A 20,030-nucleotide genomic window follows, 5' to 3' on the forward strand; every position below is an offset into this window, starting at 1 on the left:
ACTGTCCAAGGCTCTCACTGCCCTGACCCACTCGGTGGTCTGGATCCCTCAGAAACTCCTGTCGTTGAATCAGACTTTATTCTTCGGTTTAGACCCAAACTCTTCTTCATGAGGCCACAGCTCAAAGAGCCCCTGAGAGCGCTAGGAGGCAGCCATTCCCTTTCCCTGAAATGCTGGTGACAGTCACTCTTTTTCATCAGGAAGTTGTGAATTCCTGTTGATTTTGTAGCACCTGGGAGTTGAGGGGAAGTGGGTGAGTGAGGGGGAGAGCACGTCTGGCCCGTGTTATTCTATCTGCTGAGCTCCTCACCACCAAGGCACAAAAGAGCACGTTCAGAGGGCTTTTACTTGGGGGTCAGGGGGAAGATAGTGATGACAGAAACTAGGAACACAACCCAACTGTGGAAATTTTGTTTTTAAGATTCTTGAGAGACAGTTTGACTTTTCGTTCTTGCTCTCACAGAATAATTCCTTGGAGGAGGTTTTTAAAATCACAGGGTCATGAAATCACTGTAGTGGGCTACAACTGTCAATTTTTTTATATCATAGATTATATTAGAATAGACGATATCAAAGTGTAGTTAACCACGGACTTGAGCCAGATTGTTGAATTTGAATCCCTACTGTGTGACCACTAATTAGCTATGTGGCCTGGGGCAAATTACTTAACTTGCCCAGGCCTCAGTTTCTTCATCTGAATATTAATGATGTGTACTTCATATAGTTATTATAAGGATTAACTGTATTAATATGCATAAAGCACTCGCTCACTTACCTATGCATCAGTTGAGGATTGGCAAACTGAGTGGGGCTTAGCTGGGCAGCTTCGCTTCAAGCTGCAGGTTCCCCTAAGCTTGGCTCCTCACCATAGGGCCCCAGGGCTGCTCCACAGAAGCTTTCAAATCCCAGGGGGCAACCAATAGATGCCAGGGCTCTTAGGAAATTAGCTCGGCCTTTGTGAGATTTCGAATGCCCCAGAAGACAACTTTGTCATCCAAGTAATGTACTTGGGGACTACTTTGTCCCCAAGTGTACTTTGGGACTACTTATATTTTTAAGCCATATTTGATTTATTAGAGTAACAAGCTTAGAATCCCTCTTCTTCCTTCAAGCTCCCAAGTGACTTCTACAAATCTTATTATGCGATTTCCAAGGGAAATCTTAACAACTTGTTTTATGGGAGGGTTTGATTAAGGGTTTGTTCCACTTAGACTTAGTTCACTAAACAACTTTTTAAAGGTTTTTAACTGCATTTATAAATTTAATATATTTTATTTGCTTTTCACTGACAGCTAACACAGCCCTTACCATGTCCAGAAACTATCGTAAACAATTTACATCATTAACTCTAATTCTCATAGAAATTCCAGCAGATAACTCATATTATTATCATTCCTGTTATAAATACAGGAAAACTGAGGTACAGAGGGCAATTCTCACAAGGTCATCTAGCTACTAATAACTGAACTGTTTTGTGAACCATAAAGTCTGGCTCCAGAATCCAGATTTTGGCTCTTACCCTCTATGTTAATTCACTAACTATGAATTAGGTGACTAAAAAAAAATCCTGACTATTTCAGTCATTCTTGTAAAACCAAAAAAATTAAGCTTATAAATAAAGTGTAACTGGTTCAAAATTCTTTGATTACAAAATTAGTTTTGTTAAGTCTCTTACAGAAGTCTTTGAATATAGCATCTTGTCTTCTGATACACCAAATTCATTTAAACATTACGAGTCTTAAAATATCAAATACACAGATATTCCCAAATTTAACATAAAACAACTTAATACTGATTTACTTCACCTCTGCAATTAAATTCTAAATGTTCCCTGCATGGAAGACATTTTCACTGCTAAGGAAACAATCAAGCTCTCCCAGGCTGTCAGGAATGTGTCAAGAAGGACTGTGCCCCACAGGGTGGATGCTGCTGAATGTCTCAAATGGAGGTCATGGTGACCTTGAAAAGAGTAGGTTTTGCTGGTTTGATGGGATGAAAGCATAAATAAAAAGGTTCAGGACAGACAAGTTGCAGAGAATGAAGATGAGAAGGCAAACCTTTTTTTTTTTTTTTTGGCTGGTAAATGGAGCTGAAACTGGGACAACTGCTAGGGAGATGTAGGATCAAGGAAGATTTTTTTAAGAATATGGAATATATTGTACATAAACTGATAGAAATAATGCAGGGGTGGGAAAGTACAAATTCAGGAGAAAGGAGGCAAATGATGTCCAGGAGGCAGAGGGGAGGAGCCTAGAGCTGGACCATGGTGACTGGGGAGGAAGAAAAGCAAAAGGACACGGATGCTGGTAGATGGGGTGGAATCTGTAGAAGTTTTTTCTGATTGCTTCTGTTTTCTAAACAGGAAATGAGGTCAACCATGTAGAGTGATGGGGCAGGGATGGTGGAGGTTTGAGGAGAAGGAAGACGTGAAATGGTCCTTCAGGGAAGGAGGACAATGCAGTGGGGTTGCCTGTGAGCATCAGGAGCCACTGGCATATGGAGAGGATTAATGTCTTGGGACTGGATGAGGACACTAGGGAATGAGGACACAAGGTCAAGGACCAAGCTTGGTGGGCAGAACTTAACTATGAAGAGGGCTGAGACCAGCTGATGTGTGAGAGACATTATGGACCCAGAGAACCACTGGGATCAGTCTCTACTCCTCCAAATGCAGTTAATAATCAACCACATTCTTACTAAGAGGATCAAGTTCAAGGACTGACCACCTGGATATAAAATGCTTTAGGTGCTACATAGTCCCCCACCAAAATGTATGTCTGGTACCTGCTCCCTTCCAAGACTATTACCTATGTTTCTAAAGTCAAAGCCACAAGGGCCTTCAAAATAAAGCTGAACACAGCTGTAGGTACTCACGCTGGGAGCATTTCAGAAGCCATGAATACATCAGGTTTCACAGGACATTTAACAAGTGGAGGCTTCCAGTGGTTACGTTTTTGGTAGACTAATTATCATTAGGGGCTATATACTGAACTTCTATTACTTCCAGAGGGAAGCTAGTTAAAAATAGGCAAATTGCATTTGCTCATAAGTAGTGTATTAAAATTTCTGGGGGTGCCTGGGTGGCTCTGTCGGTTGAGCGTCCAACTTCGGCCCAGGTCATGATCTCACGGTTCGTGATTTGGAGCCCCACCTCAGGCTCTGTGCTGACAGCTCAGAGCCTGCCTCAGATCCTCTCTCCAGCCCCACTCACCACCTCGCTGCCCCTCCCCACTCATGCTCTCTTTCTCAACAATAAAAATAGGCATTATTAAAAAAATTTCTGGTCTTCTTTCTAATGCCAAATGCTTCTCAGAACATTTGCTTCCAGTGGACCTTTTCCTCAGGTCAGTCATCCTGCCCCATCCCTATCCTATCCACACAGATAGTGACTCAGTTCACCCCACTTTCCTTTCTCTCTCAGAGGCTTCAGCACTGCTGGCATTTTTAACTAGATGATTTCTTGTTGTGGGGGCTGTCCCATGCATTGTAGGGTGTTTACAGCATCCCTGCCCCACCCCTGCCACTAAATGCCAGTGGCACATTATCTTCCAACCCTACCCAAGTTGTGACAACCAGAAATGTCTCTAGACATTTGTACAGGCCCCCTGTGGAGCAAATTGCTCCCTGGCTGAAAACTATTGGTCTATTAGGATTGGGGAGAATGGGACCCACAAGTAACTCAAATCAGAGCTTCATATGGACTATCCCATGATAACCCAGACAGCATAAATTAAGTTTCTGGGAGAACGGGACGGGATCTGACAACCTCAGAGATGAGAAATTAGATACTTTCCCTTCTGTACGGAATGTACAATTAGCTGCCTAATCTTGCTTTAAAAAGAAAAAAAAAAAGAAAAGAACATGTCAGATTTCCAATCTTTTCACCAGGTTGATGAGAAGATTCCTAGGATTAGGAATCAACTACAAGAAAGATGCAATGCACCGAGTTTTAGAATTGGTAAAATGCAGGAAGAGAAAGTAAGAGAGCAGGAAGGGAGAAGAGAGGACAGGAGGGAGGGGGCAGGAGAGAGGAAAGACACAGAACCCAAATGCATGGTCGAGTTCAACTTCACACCAAGCTCAACTTTGTACCTCTGAACTTTGTAGGGGTTCAATTAAATGCCAAGTCTTAATCTAGGATAGCAAAATAATGTGTGTGTTAAAATTGAAATCATCCAGCTCCCCATTACCTACAGGATGAAGTTCAAACACCCTAGCTTGGCAATAAAGACCCTAAACAATGTGGCCCCAAAAGTTTTAAGCTGTTCCCACTACTTATAGGAATGTTTCACTTGATTCCATCTGGTCCACTTGCTTTTCTACAAAGGTACCTTGCTAATTCCCCCTCCTGGGCTTTGTGTATGCACTTGCCCCATCTGGCTCTCAAATGTTTAAACTTCAAGTTCCATCACCCCCACCCCATCTCTTTTGTTTGCTGCTCACTCTAGCATACCTAGGAGCTGGGCCAGGATAGAGAATAAAAGCTTACAGCCCTACAGCATGTACCAGAGACCAGACACTGTTCTAAGCAATCTTCGCTTTGGATGCCGAAGAGGAATTCCTACTTCCAGGACTACCCACTGTACTACCCTCATGAAACAGAAGCAGAACTCTGGGGCCAGCTAGGGTCTGCCAGTGTGATAGTGGCATTTGGTTCCCTTCATCTTGGAGAGCAGAAGTGCAAAGAGAGAGCCCAGCCAGGAGAGCGATAGGGGTAAAGAGCAACCTCGCAGATTCAGCTGAGGGCCACTGTGAGGGCAGGGGTGGGGTAAGGGTAGCTGAACTCAGTCGCAGGGTGTGGGGGAAGGGCTTGTCAGCCCACAGTGACCTTCAGGGCTGGAGAGAGAGGGGAAGAGGAAGCACATTTTAGCTGCTCCTCGCTCACGGCTTCCTGAAGGCGGGGCTCCCGTTCCCTGGTGCACGTCAAGCTTTCCTCTGGGCTCACAAGGAGCCACGCACTCACATACCCACATGTGGCCGAGGTCCAAGGCATGCAGCACTGAAACTGCTAGGGACTCCGTCCCCCAAATCCTTCTGGATGCTGAAAAGGAGGCTTTGATTCATATGTTGAGACTCTGGCTTCGTAGTAACCTCATTTCCCCAGCTTGGAACCAAATTCTCTGAAGAGCTGGCCAAAAACCTTGGCCCGTGTGAACCTCTCTAGAGTTTCTGGCTTCAATAGCAGATTCATTTTGAATCTAAAATTGTTTGTTGAATACAGAACCGGCTCTCTTTAGCTTCCTTTCCTCTCTCTTCATTTCCTGTTTCCTCTTCTCCCTGTCTCCTTAGCGTCTGCTCAGTTATCAAAGAACTGCAGTGCTATTTTCAGGAATGTTCTCAGGCCAAGCCCGTGGAATGAGCCCCAGGCTTGAGTGTTCTGGGGCACCCGCAGCCAGGTCGCAGTTCTCTTTCCAAACCGAACACCATAATCCTTAACCAACCTCCCTGGTGAAATTAATATTCTTTATGGACCCAGTTTCTGATTATATCCATCATCACCCCCCCCCCCCCTTCTCCAGATCTAATCACAGTGGTATTAGAATAGAGTGCCTGAAAAAGATTTTGGAATCAGACAGTCCTGTGCTTAACTCTCAACGTTATCATTTGGGCTTGTTACTGAGTTTTCCCATCTGTAAAATGGGGACAATGGCAGCTATTCTGGAGGCTTGCTAGGAGAATCAAATAAGAGGATATATGTGTAAAGAGAACACTTTATTCATCGGAATTCCTCTTAGGAAGGTAGAGCTGTGTTTGTGGAGAAAATACTTTGCTAAGCGCTAGAAGTAGAAACTGAGATCCTTAGGGCCGGAGGTGGGTGGGACCCTCCCAGCAAGACAAAGGGAGGATTTTGTTTGCAGCTCCAGAAAGGAAGTGGGGGGCCAGGAGAGGGCGGAAGCCCTGGGCTCCTGAAGTGATCCCTCCCCGTGTTTACACCCTCCCTCCACCAAAATCTTGAGTCAGGTTTACCAAATTCATGGAGTACGTGAAATAACGAAGGAAAACAGAGAAGGGGCTGAGTCTTGTCTCCAGGGAGCTGTGGGGCAAAACTATGGTAGCATTTCAGGAACAGGGAGGTGGGGGCAGAGAACACCTAAGGACAGAAAACTCAGGGACCCTCCTGGAAAGAGTATTGGAACTTCAAAGGCCATGAATCTCAGAACCAGATTTCTCAGGGGTAGGAGGCACCAACAGACAACCAGGCTAACCAGTCAAGACACTGTACCTTAATATTATTATTCCCTATGTGGTGCTTTCCTGGGTCTTTCCTTCTTGATCTACAGTCTCACTTAGACTTTACTCCCTCCAAGAAGCCTTTTCTGATTTCTCCAATGTGGGTTAGAACCTTCAACTCTGAGCTTCTCCCATGAGTTCTTATCATAGGAGTGTTCACCCTGAGTTATAATTGCCTATTTGAATATCTGATCTCCTATGAGACTATACTCCATTTGGTCAGAGCTAAATCTCTGATACCACTGTGTTCCCAGATGTGTCACCGTCTCGGACACATCATAGGTTCTTGTTATGTGTTCAGTGCACTAGGATAAAGTAGAAAAAGCAGTCTTTGGTATCCTATAAAAACCAGATTCAGCTTCTGATTTTAATATTTAAAAGCTGTGCAACTCTGGGCATGTTACCTAACCTCTCTGAGGCTCAGTCATCTCCTCTGTAATTAGGATGGAAGGTGCTGGGTCAGTGTAAGGATGGAATCAGCAGATGTTTATTCCTCAACTTACTCTCTTATATTTGGCCCATCCCTTCCATCCACACATCCCTACCAAGTCAAAGCCCCCAGCACCTTACAAACTCCTACTTTTTCCTCTTTACTTCACACTGTGTCTCTTGGATTTATGAAGCTCTTCTTCTGTACCAGACAATATTCCAAACTAAGCGTCTTCAAACTACAGCCCATGGGCCATATATATATAGCTTGGCACCTGTTCTCATACTATTCATGAGCTAAGAAAAGTTTTTACATTTTTAAATGGTTGGGGGAAATATAAAGAAGAATATTTCTGGGGCTCCTGGGTGGCTCAGTCGGTTAAGCGTCCAACTTTGGCTCAGGTCATGGTCTCACACAGTTCATGGGTTTGAGCCCTGCATTAGACTCCGTGCTGGCAGCTCAGAGCCTGAAGCCTGTTTCAGATTCTGCGTCTCCCCCTCTCTTTGCCTCTGTCTCCCTCCCTTTCTCTAAAAATAAATAAACATTAAAAATTTAAGAAAAGAAAAATATTTCATGACACATGAAAATGATTTGAAATTCGCATTTCAGTGTCCATAAAAAACTGTCTATTGGCCCAGAGGCACACTCATTCCTTTCCCTATTGTCTATGGCTGCTTTTGCACTGCAGTGGCAGAGTTGAGTAGCTGTGACAGAGACTGTATGACCACAAAGCTGAAAATATTTCCCACCTGACACCTTATAGAAAAAGCTTGCAAATCCACATTCTAAGCAGTTCCCATGTCGATGGTTATGAAGTTCTCCTTAGTGCGGTATGAAGTCAGTATCATTATTGCCCTCATTTTACAGTTGAGGAGCCTGAGTGGAGAAGTTAAGCAATATAGCCAGGGTTTCACAGCTTGTAAATCAAGTTGGGATCAAACTCTTGCTGCTCTGAAGTGGCAAGAGGACTGGAGACAATTGCAGATAGCCTCTGCACCACGCTGGGGAGTCTGGCTGTGAAGGTTCTTGATCAGGGAGTCATGTGATGACACAAAATCTTAAAGTGATCACTGCGGCCACTGAATCAGAGGAGAGAGCATGACAGAAGTAACAAAGAGTAGGCACGGATGAATTTGAACACTGGAGCTCAGCTTCCCGGGTTTGATTGCAGACGGCCACTTATCTGTGTGACCTTGGACAAGTTATTCAACCTCTCCCTGCCTAATTTCCTTAGCTCTCCAATGGGGAGAATAATAGAATCTAGACTTTCTCTTATGGGGTTGTTGTAAAGACTGGAATGGAAACTTTTGTCTTATTAGTCTGTCTTGAGGCACAGAGCCGCCTCTAGACATTTGCCGTGGTCATGCCTGTTATTCAACCTGACACGAAGCCACTGCTCCCTCTGTCCCAGGCACCATTCCAAGCAATCAAGATACAAAGAGAAAGAAAGACAAAATCACCAGACCTGCTTCCTGCACGTAAGTAGCACACGGTCCACTGACTGGCGCAGGAGAGAAAGTCAGCACCTGGAAGCAGTGTCACAGGCGCTATGATGGGCCATCACAGGAAGCAGAGACAGGAAGACCTCATTCTGGCTCTCCCTTCTACGGCTCAGGCTCTCACTCCTTCCAGAACACACCAGGCATCCTGCTGGGTTTGTCCCATGTGCTCGTGCAGGCCTAAATGGGGAAAAATACAAGCACAGGCAGTTGTCCAACGCCCTGGCATGGAGCTATGTCTGTAAGACTATAAAGCACAAATCAGCCCAGGGTACAAGACCCCTGGGAGAACCTGGGCCACAGAATTATTTGGCCACTTCCACCTGCCAAATCACAAAACAACAAATTCACAGGAAGGGCTGTTGATGCTGAAAAAGCCTAGCAGGTTCCAACCTGGAAACTTGTATTTGTCCTTACTAATGTGCCTTTGAGGTACAGCAAAATCCAGGGCAATTAGGAATTTCACCGTATAATAGGCCAGCATCACCTGCTTGCTTTTCTTTTTTACTATTCTTTATTAGTTTCTGATTTGTTATTTAGAAGTGTATATTTGTGTGTGCACATGAAGCTATGCATAGAAGATTGGAAAAATACACCAGTGGCTTCCAACTAGGAGGGGGGTGGAGCCATTGGCATGTGAAAGAAGAAAGAGGTGGTTTACTAGTATCACCTAACTTTTTTCCCCCAAATACTCATATGCTTGCCTTCTCCCTCAGTTATAATATCTTAAGCATAGGCATATTTTAAAAGCTCCCCAAATAATCCCCATGTATGCCTTTTTCTTCCACTCCCATCCCCTGCCTGATGTATAACCATTAACCTACACCAAATGTTAACAGTAGTTATATCTGAGTATTGGCATTATACTTTTCCTAAAAATTCATCTTTTTTCTTTACTGGTGTTATTAAAATTCTACCACGAACATGTAGGCTAGCACAGTAATTATATGTGTTGGTTCTGGAGTCAAACTGTTGAAAGTTCAAACCTAATCATGGCAGGTCACTGTGCCTCTGTGATCTCATCTGTAAGAGGAGAAAAATAACAGTAGCTATCAAACTGGGTTCTTGTGAGAAGTAAATGCCTTTGCACACAAAAAGTTCTTAAAGCAGTGCCTGGCATGTAGGCTATTCAATAGGAGTTACCAGCACTATTAACACATAAGAAAAAATTAGCAATCCATTTTTAAACTGTAGAACATTTTGAAAATAAAAAACATAAAGAAGGGAAAAAAAGAGTCCCTGATGCTTGCATGTTTTTGAATATTATGGATGCTGGATGGCAAGCTCATGCTGTGTTTTTTCCATCTGTGAAATGGGAAGACAGTACTCTACTGGGGGCGGGGGGGGGGGGCGGGTAGTGGGATACAGAGAGCTGTGAAAGGGCTCCCTAAATTTATGGTGGAATTAAAAAGTGAGGGATGGTTGTTATTACTCGGAGTAGGATTAATGCAGCATAAAAGAAAAGCTACACCGGCCGCGGGGCCAGAAGGCTAATGGTGGCGGGAAGGAGATGGCTGGGCTTCCCCTTCCATCTCATTGGTTCCAGCCCAGAAACCCCACCCTGGCTGGAGAGAGAAGATCTGGGCCTCATTGAAAGGCACCCCAACCATTCTCTTTTTTGTCAGACATTAATGGGCACTCTGCTTTGCGTATGCATTTCTTTCTTCTCTTTCAATTCATGTTTGCCTTTGGCATCTCTGTATCATTACTGATTAGCAAGTTGCAGGCAACTTTATAGCTAATATTCAGTGATGCCAGGCGCTGTTCTAAGAGTCACCATAGTAACTCATTTATCCTCCAGGCAACTTGAGACACCTTTTTATTACCTCCTCTTTCCAGAGGAGGAAACTGAGGCATGGAGAAGTTAAGTAACTTGCACAGTCTGTAGGTGACAGATCTAAGATTCAGACTCTCGTGGTCTGGCTGCAGACTGTTGATGCTTTTAGTCACTAGACTAGAATTCGTTTCAGACTTGATGACAATCAAGACAATTAGGGGAGAAGAGGCTCCAGGAAGTCTACTGCACAGCAGTGCTCTCTGATCTGGGGTGACTACCCTGTGCGGAGCATTTGCTGAGACTGCGATGTCTCAGAGCCCCTATCTGCCGGCTGACCTCAGCCCTGAGATCCCTTCTGGGTCCACGAGCGCTGGCAGAGCCAGGAGAGAGGTCCAGGCGATCTGACTCCACAGCCTCTCCTGCTCATCATGAACCTAAACGGTCTTGAAAGGAGCAGAAATTGGTAAAGGGTTTTCGGAAACAAATGTTGACACAAGCTGTTGGTGTTCGTGGAGACTCCGTATTCAGAATCCCTTTCCATCTCATGCCTCTGGCAACTGGTGAGTATGACTGTAAACGCTTCGGTGTCCAGAAGCAAGTTGCCAAAGACCCTCTTTTTGAAGGAAGAACACCCGGCCCTCACTGCTGGGGATGCAGCCGAGATCATTCGATGCCCGGTGATGTCTGCTGCTCTGACAGTTCCTGGGATCCATTCCTCCAGGAGTTTGGACAGCATCTGCTCTGAAGGTGGCCTTTCCTCTCCCAGAACATGATGTCACTCTCCAATCCTAAGCCTCAAATGGTTTGCAGATTTTCTGGGGTGACTATTTCCTGTGTTCTGAGATCCCAGGTGGTGAGAGCATTCTGCCTGAGAATTGTGGACAGCATTTACATGGAAAGCTGCTTATATCAATTAGGACGGGGCTGGTGGCAAGGAATAGAACACACGGCCCAAGGGGCACCTGGGTGGCTTGGTCGGTTAAGCGTCCGACTTCGGCTCAGGTCATGAACTCACGGTCCGTGAGTTCGAGCCTCATGTCGGGCTCTGTGCTGACAGCTCAGAGCCTGGAGCCTGTTTCAGATTCTGTGTCTCCCTCTCTCTGACCCTCCCCCGTTCATGCTCTGTCTCTCTCTGTCTCAAAAATAAATAAACGTTAAAAAAAATTTTTTTTTTAAAAAAAAAAGAACACACGGCCCAAGCTCGCATACACAATGAAAGGGAGTTTGTTAACTCATGTAACTGAGTGGTCTCTGGGTAGATTTCAAGCCAGGATGGACTCAACCACTTCACAAAAGACCCAGCATTTTTATGTCTTTTCTCAGCTTTCTATGATGTCAGGTTCATTCCAGGGCTGGTTCCTCTCAAAAGAGCAAGAGGACTCCTGGAAGCCTCAGGGAGCATGCTTCTTTGTTCATTTTGAGTAGAAGGAGTAGCTGTCCCAAATTATTAAATGTAAGTCCTGGGCCCCTGATGGGGTCATCTAAGGTCAAATGCCCACCTCTAAACCAACCGCCGTGGCCATAAGCAGACCACAGTTTTTTGTTTGTTTTTTATGTTATTTTATTTATTTATTTTAATTCAAATCCAATTTTTTTTAAATTGGTGTGTGTGTGTGCGTGTGCGTGTGTGTGTGTGTGTGTTAACTGACGGTCTCTTATAGTCTTACTTCCATGAGTGGCTGCAACCATGGGAAAAGGGGAGGGGAACCAGTCCCGAGGGGGTGGATCATGTTCACAACATTCCCCTTACACACAGAACTAAACAGAGGAGCACGGTCACTACCATGGTTAGAAGCTGGCGGTATGGGGGGCACCTGGATGTCTCAGTCAGTTAAGCATCTGACTTCAGCTCAGGTCATGGTCTCGAGGTTCATGGGTTCAAGCCCTGAATCGGGCTCTCTGCTGTCAGCTCAGAGCCTACTTCCCCGCTTCAGATGCTCTGTCTTCCTCTCTCTCTCTCTCTCTCTCTCTCTGCCCCACCTCTGCTCATGCAGCACTCTCTCTCTCTCTCAAAAATAAACATTTAAAAAAATTTTTAAAAAGGAATGAGGAGGAACAAGTGGGGAACAGAACTGTTGCTGAAAAAATACAGACCCTCCATAAACTGCAGTGCCTAGGGACACTGGATCTGCTTCGACCTAAGAGGAATCAGATCAAAAGTAGTTTAGGAAGGCTGGAACCATTAGGGATGGAAGGAGGAGGAAGACAAAGGCTGTTCCTCCAGGGAGAAATTATACTGCCTCCCCCCAGCTTTTCTGCCAGGGTGCATTGGTGCCTGAATTTCTCCTAACAGTTTGCTTGTAATTCATGCTTAATCTCCATCAGCTTCTTCTAGATGACATCCTAGGAGCTGGCATGTGTCGTTCTGCTCCCAAGGAGTGCAGACTCAGAAGTCCTGAGGATAAACACAAGGTCCCCTTCTTGCTCTCCTCCATCTCCTAGTTTGCATCACAGAGGCTGTAACAGCAGACAAAGCACATAGGGGTTGCTGCCAGCCTGGCCCTCCTCCCAGAGGACTTTTCTGTCCCCCTGTAGGTCTCAGAGCACTACCTTCTTGTGCTTCTTCACTTCCTCCGGCATAGATGGCTTGTGCACCTGCATATCATTAAAACACCTTGATGCCATCAGAGATAGCCACACCAGAGGCCATGTCTCTGGAAGTGAAAAGGAGATGGCAAGGAGAGCCAGAGAAGGTGAGAGTCACTGTACTGCTGCCAGGACGCAGACCACAGCTGCTTTCAGTCAATCAGTGGACCCCTGGATCTGGAAAGTGAACACCATGCTCCCCCCAGTACACTGTTCTTTTGATTTCTCATGGCTTTTTCCAGAACCATGAAAAATACCAAATATGGTTCAATAAAGCAACAAAGTAAATGACAACTACATTCTTCTAGTTATTCAAGTCAAAAACCTTGGAATAATTCTTGACTCCTTCATTTCTCTCAGCCAGCCCCATGTGCAGTCTATCATTAAACCCTATCAGCTCCACTACAAAATGCATCAGGAATCTGACCCCTTCTCACTTTATCCATGGTGTTACCCTGGTCTAAGCTGTCTTCATCTTCCATCAAAATATTGTCCCCTGCTTTCTCCCATGTCATCTCATCTACCGAGAAGCCAGAGGAATCCTTTTATTTATTTTTTAAATGTTTATTTATCTTGAGAGAGAGCATGAATGAGTGGGGGAGGGGCAGAGAGAGAGAAGGAGAGAATCCCAAACAGGCTATGCGCTGACAGCGCGGAGCCCAACATGGGCTCAATCTCATGAATTGTGAGGTCATGACCTGAACCGAAACCAAGAGTCAGACGGTCAACCAAATGAGCCACCCAGGTGCTCCCAGAGTAATCCTTTCAAATAGTAGATCATATCACATCACTCCTGAGCTCGAAAGCCCCTAGTGGCTCACATAACACTCCAAAGAAGAGTCAAAAGATATAACAGTGGCTTTGGAGACCCTATATGTTCTAGCTTTTTACCTCTTCAATTCCATCTCCTACTACTTTCTCCTTGCTGATTCTGCTTCGGCCAGACTTGTTTCTCACTGTAACCCCAAAATATCAAGGGTACCCCCACCTTACAGCCATCCTATGTGCTATTCCTTCCACCTGCAACACCTTTCTTCACAGTATCTTCTTGGCTCATTCCCTTTCTTCAAAAGTTGATGTTATCATAAAGATGTTACATGACCCCGTGTGAAGACATACCTAGTCTATCTTGAAGCCACTGACCTGGATTTTCATCGCACTTACCACTAACTAAAATATGTAAGCATTTGTTTACATGTCGTTTTTTCCCATACTAGAATAAAAGCTCTATGATACCAAGGTCATTTACCACTATATCTCCAATATCTAAAACAGTGAAAGCATTCAATAAATAGTTACAGAGAATGAATAAAAGATTTTTAATGTTTATTTACTTATTTTGAGAGAGAGAGAGAGCTTGTGTGAGTGGAGGAGGGGCAGAGAGAGAGACAGAGAGAGAGAGAGAGAAAGAATCCTAAGCAGGCTGCATACTGTCAGCATGGAGCCTGATGCCAGGCTCGGTCTCATGAAGAATGAGATCATGACCTGAGCCAAAGTAAGGGGTCAGATGCTTTGCCAACTGAGCCACCCAGGTGCCCCAGATTTTGAACAAATAATACACCAAAGAAGAAATAGCTAACAACAGATGAAAAAACGTTCAGCCTTTTCAAGAAGCAAAGAAATTGGTTGATTTTTTGTTGGCCATGGCAATATTTTTGCCTATTAAATTGGCTAGAACAATCAAATAATAAATCCATTACTGTTGATAACAATGAAATTGGTATTTTCATGTATTCTTGGCAGTCTCACTGATTCATTAAGTAGATATTTATTGGGTATCTACTATATACAACTGTTGTGCAATTTTCCTGTATATACCCTAATCCATAATAAGGTCCAAAGTCTGTGTATTTTTCAGGATAGAATAGTTCAGCTATGGCAACAAATTAACTCTGGAGTCCTAGAAGTTTAATATAACAAACATTGACTTCTTGCTCTCTCAGCCTACCTTCCTCAGGTTGGTAGAGAGGTAAGGTTTACGTGTCCCTTCCCCTCATGTTTCATTGGCCAGAACTAGTCACATCACATGGCCCTACCCAATGGCAAGGAGGCTGAGAAGTGAAGTTTTCTGCCTGCCCAAAAGGAGTGAAGAAACAGATATTGGCAAATGTTAATAATGTCTATCATAATCCTTGATCAAGAAATCTTAACACCCTACTGGAATAACCTAAAGTACATTAAAATACATTACATACATTAAAAGTACATTAAGGGAAATGTTCATCGATATCTTGTTTATTATTCTGAAATATTGAAAGAATCTTAAATGTTGACTAATGAGAAAATAATGGAATTATAGTTTATCCAGGTAAAATAGATTATTACACAACCATAAAAATTGTAGTTAATAAAGAATATATATACAATAACTATTATAAAATAGAAAGTAAAACTTGGGAAACAAATGAAATAGATACTATAATTATATCATAAAATCTACCTAATAAACATATTCTTTAAAAATACATAAAATGGGGCATCTGGGTGGCTCAGTTGGTTGTGCATCCAACTCTTCATTTAGGCTCAAGTCATGGTTCCAGGGTCATGGGATTAAGCTCTGCAGTGAGCATGGAGCCTGCTTAAGATTCTCTCTCTCCCCCTACTCTGCCCCTCTCCCCTGCTTGCCAGCTCTGTCTCTCGCTCTCAAAACAAAAATACATAAAATGTATTCATTCAATAAATATTCATTCAACAAAACCTCCTATGTGGTAAGCCCTGCATGCAGATTCAGGGATAAAACACACTGTGTGTGGCCTGGAGGTGCCACAGCCATATAAGAATATTCAAAATGGGCTAAAAGAAACCCCTGTCTAAAATCATAACAGGGGCGCCTGGGTGGCTCAGTCGGTTAAGCGGCCAACTTTGGCCCAGGTCACGATCTCGCGGTCCGTGAGTTCGAGCCCCGCGTCGGGCTCTGTGCTGACAGCTCAGAGCCTGGAGCCTGTTTCAGATTCTGTGTCTCCCTCTCTCTCTGACCCTCCCCCGTTCATGCTTTGTCTCTCTCTGTCTCAAAAATAAATAAACGCTAAAAAAAAAAAAAAATTAAAAAAAAAAGATAAAATCATAACAGCTATTCTAATAATTTCATGGGTTCACACAGGGTAGACTTTTATCCCATTTTCACTTGGATCATCAAGGAAATTAGAGACAATGAATCATCATTCACTCAACGGATAGTGACCAAGCATATACTAAGTGGGTGGCCAAGATGACCAAGATGCCAGATCATGCTTCTGACCTCAGAGGACTTACACTCTAGCTGGAATCCTACATGTCAGAGCAGCCTGGTCCTTGCTAGCCTCAGCTTCTGTTCTGAAGAACTTCTTTATGTAAGGTTCCACATCAGACCTGTGAAAATTCCTGGTGCCTAAAATAGTGCCTGGCACATAGTTGGTGTCCTATAAATTCTGGTGCTTTCCAAAACCTACTGTACATATAGGCTTCCCATCCCAGCTGATAACATCAATATCCCTCATTGCTCAGTTCAAAAGTATGGTGTCATTCTTGACTCCTCTCTTTCTCTTGTACTCCACATCAAATCTGTCAGAAAACCCTACAGTTCCCACCTTCAAAAAATATTCCCGAATTACACCACTTCTCCCTCCACACTATACCATCCCAATCCAAGTCACCATCATCTTCCACTGTTACTTCATGCTGTTGTCTGAATGTCTGTCCCCCCAAAATTCATGTTGAAACTTAATCTCCAGTGTGATGGTATTAGGAGGTGGGGGCCTTTGGGAGTGATTACATCGTGAGGACTCTACCCCCATGAGTGGGATTAGTGACCTTATAAGAGAGGTCCCTTCTACCATGTGATGTGACAGCCAAAGGAAAGCCATCTGGGTTCTCACCAGATGCCAAGACTGCTAGCACCATGATCTTGGACTTCCCAGCTTCTAAGATTGTAAGAAATAAACATCTGCTATTTATAAGCTACCCAGTTTATAGTAGTTTTGTTACAACAGCCTGGACAGACTAAGACGCTGCAGTAACCTCCTGACTGGCCTCCTGGCTTCTGCTCTTGCCCTCTATAGTCTGCTCTCTACACAGTAGCCAGTGAGAACTGTTTAATCCTATCTGATCATGATATTTCTCTGTTTAACTCTACTCGGACCACTCTGCTCTGCAGTCAAATCCACAGCCCTTACAATGGCCTTTCTGGTCTTTCTTCAGAAGCTCTTGACCCTGGTGGACTCAAAGCCTCCATTAGTAGCAAACATTGTGTAACACCTCCTTTACAGTCCAGAAATCAAATTTAAGGATAATATCACCACACTCCACATACAATTTTTAAAAAAGAAAATCACATAATGCCCTATCTAAATTACAGAGCAGAATTAAGAGAAAGCAATTCATAATAAAATATGGATTATGTATTTTAACATGGAAATATTTAGACACAACTACACTAGAACAAATACAGCCCCATGAATCTCAGAAGCCCTATCGAATGGTGCCACCCCACTGAAAACCACTGACCTTCATCATCTGGTCTGCCTTCCTCTCTCTAACCTCACACCAGCCATCATGTCCTTCACTCACTCTGCTCCAGCCGTGCCCAGTTTCCCCATTATTTCCAGACCAAAAGGCCCTGTTCCTGCCTGGGGTCTTCACAGTTGCATTCTTCTGCCAAGGAGATGCATAGCTCACTCCCCTACAACCTCAGCTTTTTCTCATACGTCACTTTCTCTGCAGGGCCATCCCTGACCACTCTCGTTAAAATAGCAGCCCTCTTCCCCACGTAGTACTCCCTGTCACCCCTCGCTGCTTGGTTTTCTCCATGCTACTTATCTGAAATACTAGATATTTTTAAAACATGGTATTGTCTGCATCTGCTCCATGAGGTCATAGATTTCTACTCTACTGTGTCCTCATTATGTAAGTGGGTGGCTGGAACACAGTGGGTGTTCAGTAAATATCTGTTGAATGAATGAGAACAATGAATGAGGGGTATATACTGAATGGTTGAATGGATTGCTACAGACATCTAGCAATCATGACATTATTCCTGAATCACTTGCCTCTACCCCCCTGTATCTCGCTCCTCCCCAAAATTTTCTTCTCCCACATACTTATTGCTTTCTACTGGAGATATTCTCTACCCTCAATTTAATGCTTGATCTGGCTTCTTTTTCTTGACCTTGGTGTCACATCTGGCTTACAGATTTGTCTAACTCCTAGGTTCGATCATATTGTGACAGCTTCCTAGCAATGTCCATCTTGTCTCCTCCTCTCCAGCTTCCCAAACACTCCATCACTTTGTCCACAAATGCACTTCCCCCAATATGCTTGTCAAACTCCTACCCATCCTTCAAGGATAGGTTCAAATTCCTTCTTTTTCTTCCTTAAGGAACACCTGATCCTCCATCCAGAAGTCAGTTTCATGTCCCAGAGACCCATACTTATTTGTAACCGTCCTGGACTCCAATAGATCCTTTGCTGTATAAAACCTCTGTGTTCTCTTTATCCCTCCTGCCAGAGTTTAAATTAAGTACAGAGAGTAAGTTTTCTTCATCTCTTGCTTTTCCCCTGGTACATAGTAGATGGTCAATGAACATTAAATGAGATCATTTATGTCAAGCCCTTAGTATAGCTTCTGGACACAGTAAATGCTCTATTACTGCTGGCTGCTAATACTAGTTTTTTTTTTTTAAATATGAAATTTATTGTCAAATTGGTTTCCATACAACACCCAGTGCTCATCGCAACAGGTGTCCTCCTTAATAGCCATCACCCACCCTCCCATTCCTCCCACCCCCCATCAACCCTCAGTCTGTTCTCAGTTTTTAAGAGTCTCTTGGCGCTTTGTAGCAACGTGGATGGAACTGGAGAGTGTTATGTTAAGTGCTAATACTAGTTAATACACAATGGAGGCAGAGTTCAGCCCCACCCAGAGGACAGCTACAACCAATGAGGTCTGCCAGGTGGATTTTGAGAGTCTGTGTTATATCTGAGTCTTTGTTTCTCATTCCCTGTGCCTCTTCCCATCTCAGCAGGTGCCCCATTTTCTCTAGACCACCCGAGGTCTCTTGCAGCAATGGACAGACCCTAGGTCAGGCTCGCAGCTCCCCTCTCATGTGTCTGCAGATGTCTTCCTCTCGGCCTGTCACAGGAGCTTGTTAGACTGCTTGTAAATATAGCCCATAGATGGGGGAGGTGGTACTTAATCCTCCTGGACCAACCCTCAATCAACATGGTTGGGAGTTGTTGTAAAAATGCCCCAGCCTCCTTGATTTTTACTGGGAGAATTCTAAAGCATGCCCCACATGGTTTCTCAAGAGATCTCTACTAAGATTGAGTCCCTGTTGCCCCAACAATAACCTATTTGTTGGGTTTTCTCTCCTCTCTGACTTACATCTCCCACTTCCTTAATTGTGCTTTTTGGGGTCACATCCCAAAACTATAGGCACTCAAGTTCTGCTCTAAGAGAAAACATCATCAGTCAACATTCCTAAAGAAATGAGTGTCCAGCCCTTTACTCTGACAAAGCCCCAATGCTCCCCATCCTGACCCTACCTCCCTATGGCCATCCAGTACAAGCTCACTGGCACCAGAAAATCCTTGGGTTATCCGCAAAGACAAAAATTGGGGTGGGGGGGTTGGGGGGAGGAGGAGGTACAGGTAGAATTTATTCTAAGTTTATCCTTATAGAAAATGTGCCCAGGAAAGGGTTGCCATGACTCACCATTTAAGAACAAAGTCCTTACTCTCACTCTCAGATGTGATCAAGCACTTAGGCCTCTATAAGGACACATTCCTTCTTTATAGAGACAAACATGCTATGAAAACACAAGGAACTTGCTGGTTTATGACTCAGTTCTTCTGGTGCTATATGTTTATCAATGAGGCTCTCATGTATTCCCCAAAGCCTGATCCCTATTCTCACTGAGCACAGGACTAGATTATATCCCTCAGCCTCCTTTGTGCTCGATGTGGAATGACTGGGTTCTGGCCAATGGAATGTGACAGAACTAATGTGTACCACCTCTAGGCCTGACCATTAAAACCCTCCCATAGATGATCCTCTATGTTTTCACTGATTCTGTCTGAAAGCAAAGGACTCCACGATCCCAGCATATGGCAAAAGTCAAGGTGGCAGCAGCTTGAGGCCCTTAGTCACCATGTAGAAGGTGCCTACATTGGCTTGGCTATGAGAAGAAATAACTATTGTTTTAAGCTGAAATTCCAAGGTTTGTTATAGCAGCTACTGTTATGCCAAGCAATATAAAAAATGGCAGCTAGAAGTGGAGTGCTGCCATCACCAAAACCTAAAACAATACAGAACCAGCTCAACAGTTGAGTGGTAATTACTGAGGAAAGTGATATAAGAAACCAGAAAGAAAGAAACCCGTTTCGTAAAGTGGCAAAAATCTGATACAACTGTTGCCTTCAATGGCAGACATTATGCCTACTTAAGCCTGTAGTCCAGGGGAAGTGGCTGGAAATAGAGTAATAGGATGTGTTGATTTTTCCCAAGTCAGGTACTAGGGTGAGATGAGACACG

The 20,030-nt window shown here is 44.0% G+C and overlaps 1 pseudogene; it reads right to left on the reverse strand.

Moving 5' to 3' along the window:
* Nucleotides 1–12,085: 12,085 nt before the first annotated feature.
* On the reverse strand, nt 12,086–12,587 carry LOC109265217 (cofilin-1-like; annotated as a pseudogene).
* Nucleotides 12,588–20,030: the final 7,443 nt, after the last annotated feature.

This window comes from Panthera pardus, unplaced genomic scaffold (assembly GCF_024362965.1).
Source record: "Panthera pardus isolate Hobbes unplaced genomic scaffold, ASM2436296v1 HiC_scaffold_6, whole genome shotgun sequence".
In the NCBI taxonomy this organism is placed as follows: Eukaryota; Metazoa; Chordata; class Mammalia; order Carnivora; family Felidae; genus Panthera; species Panthera pardus.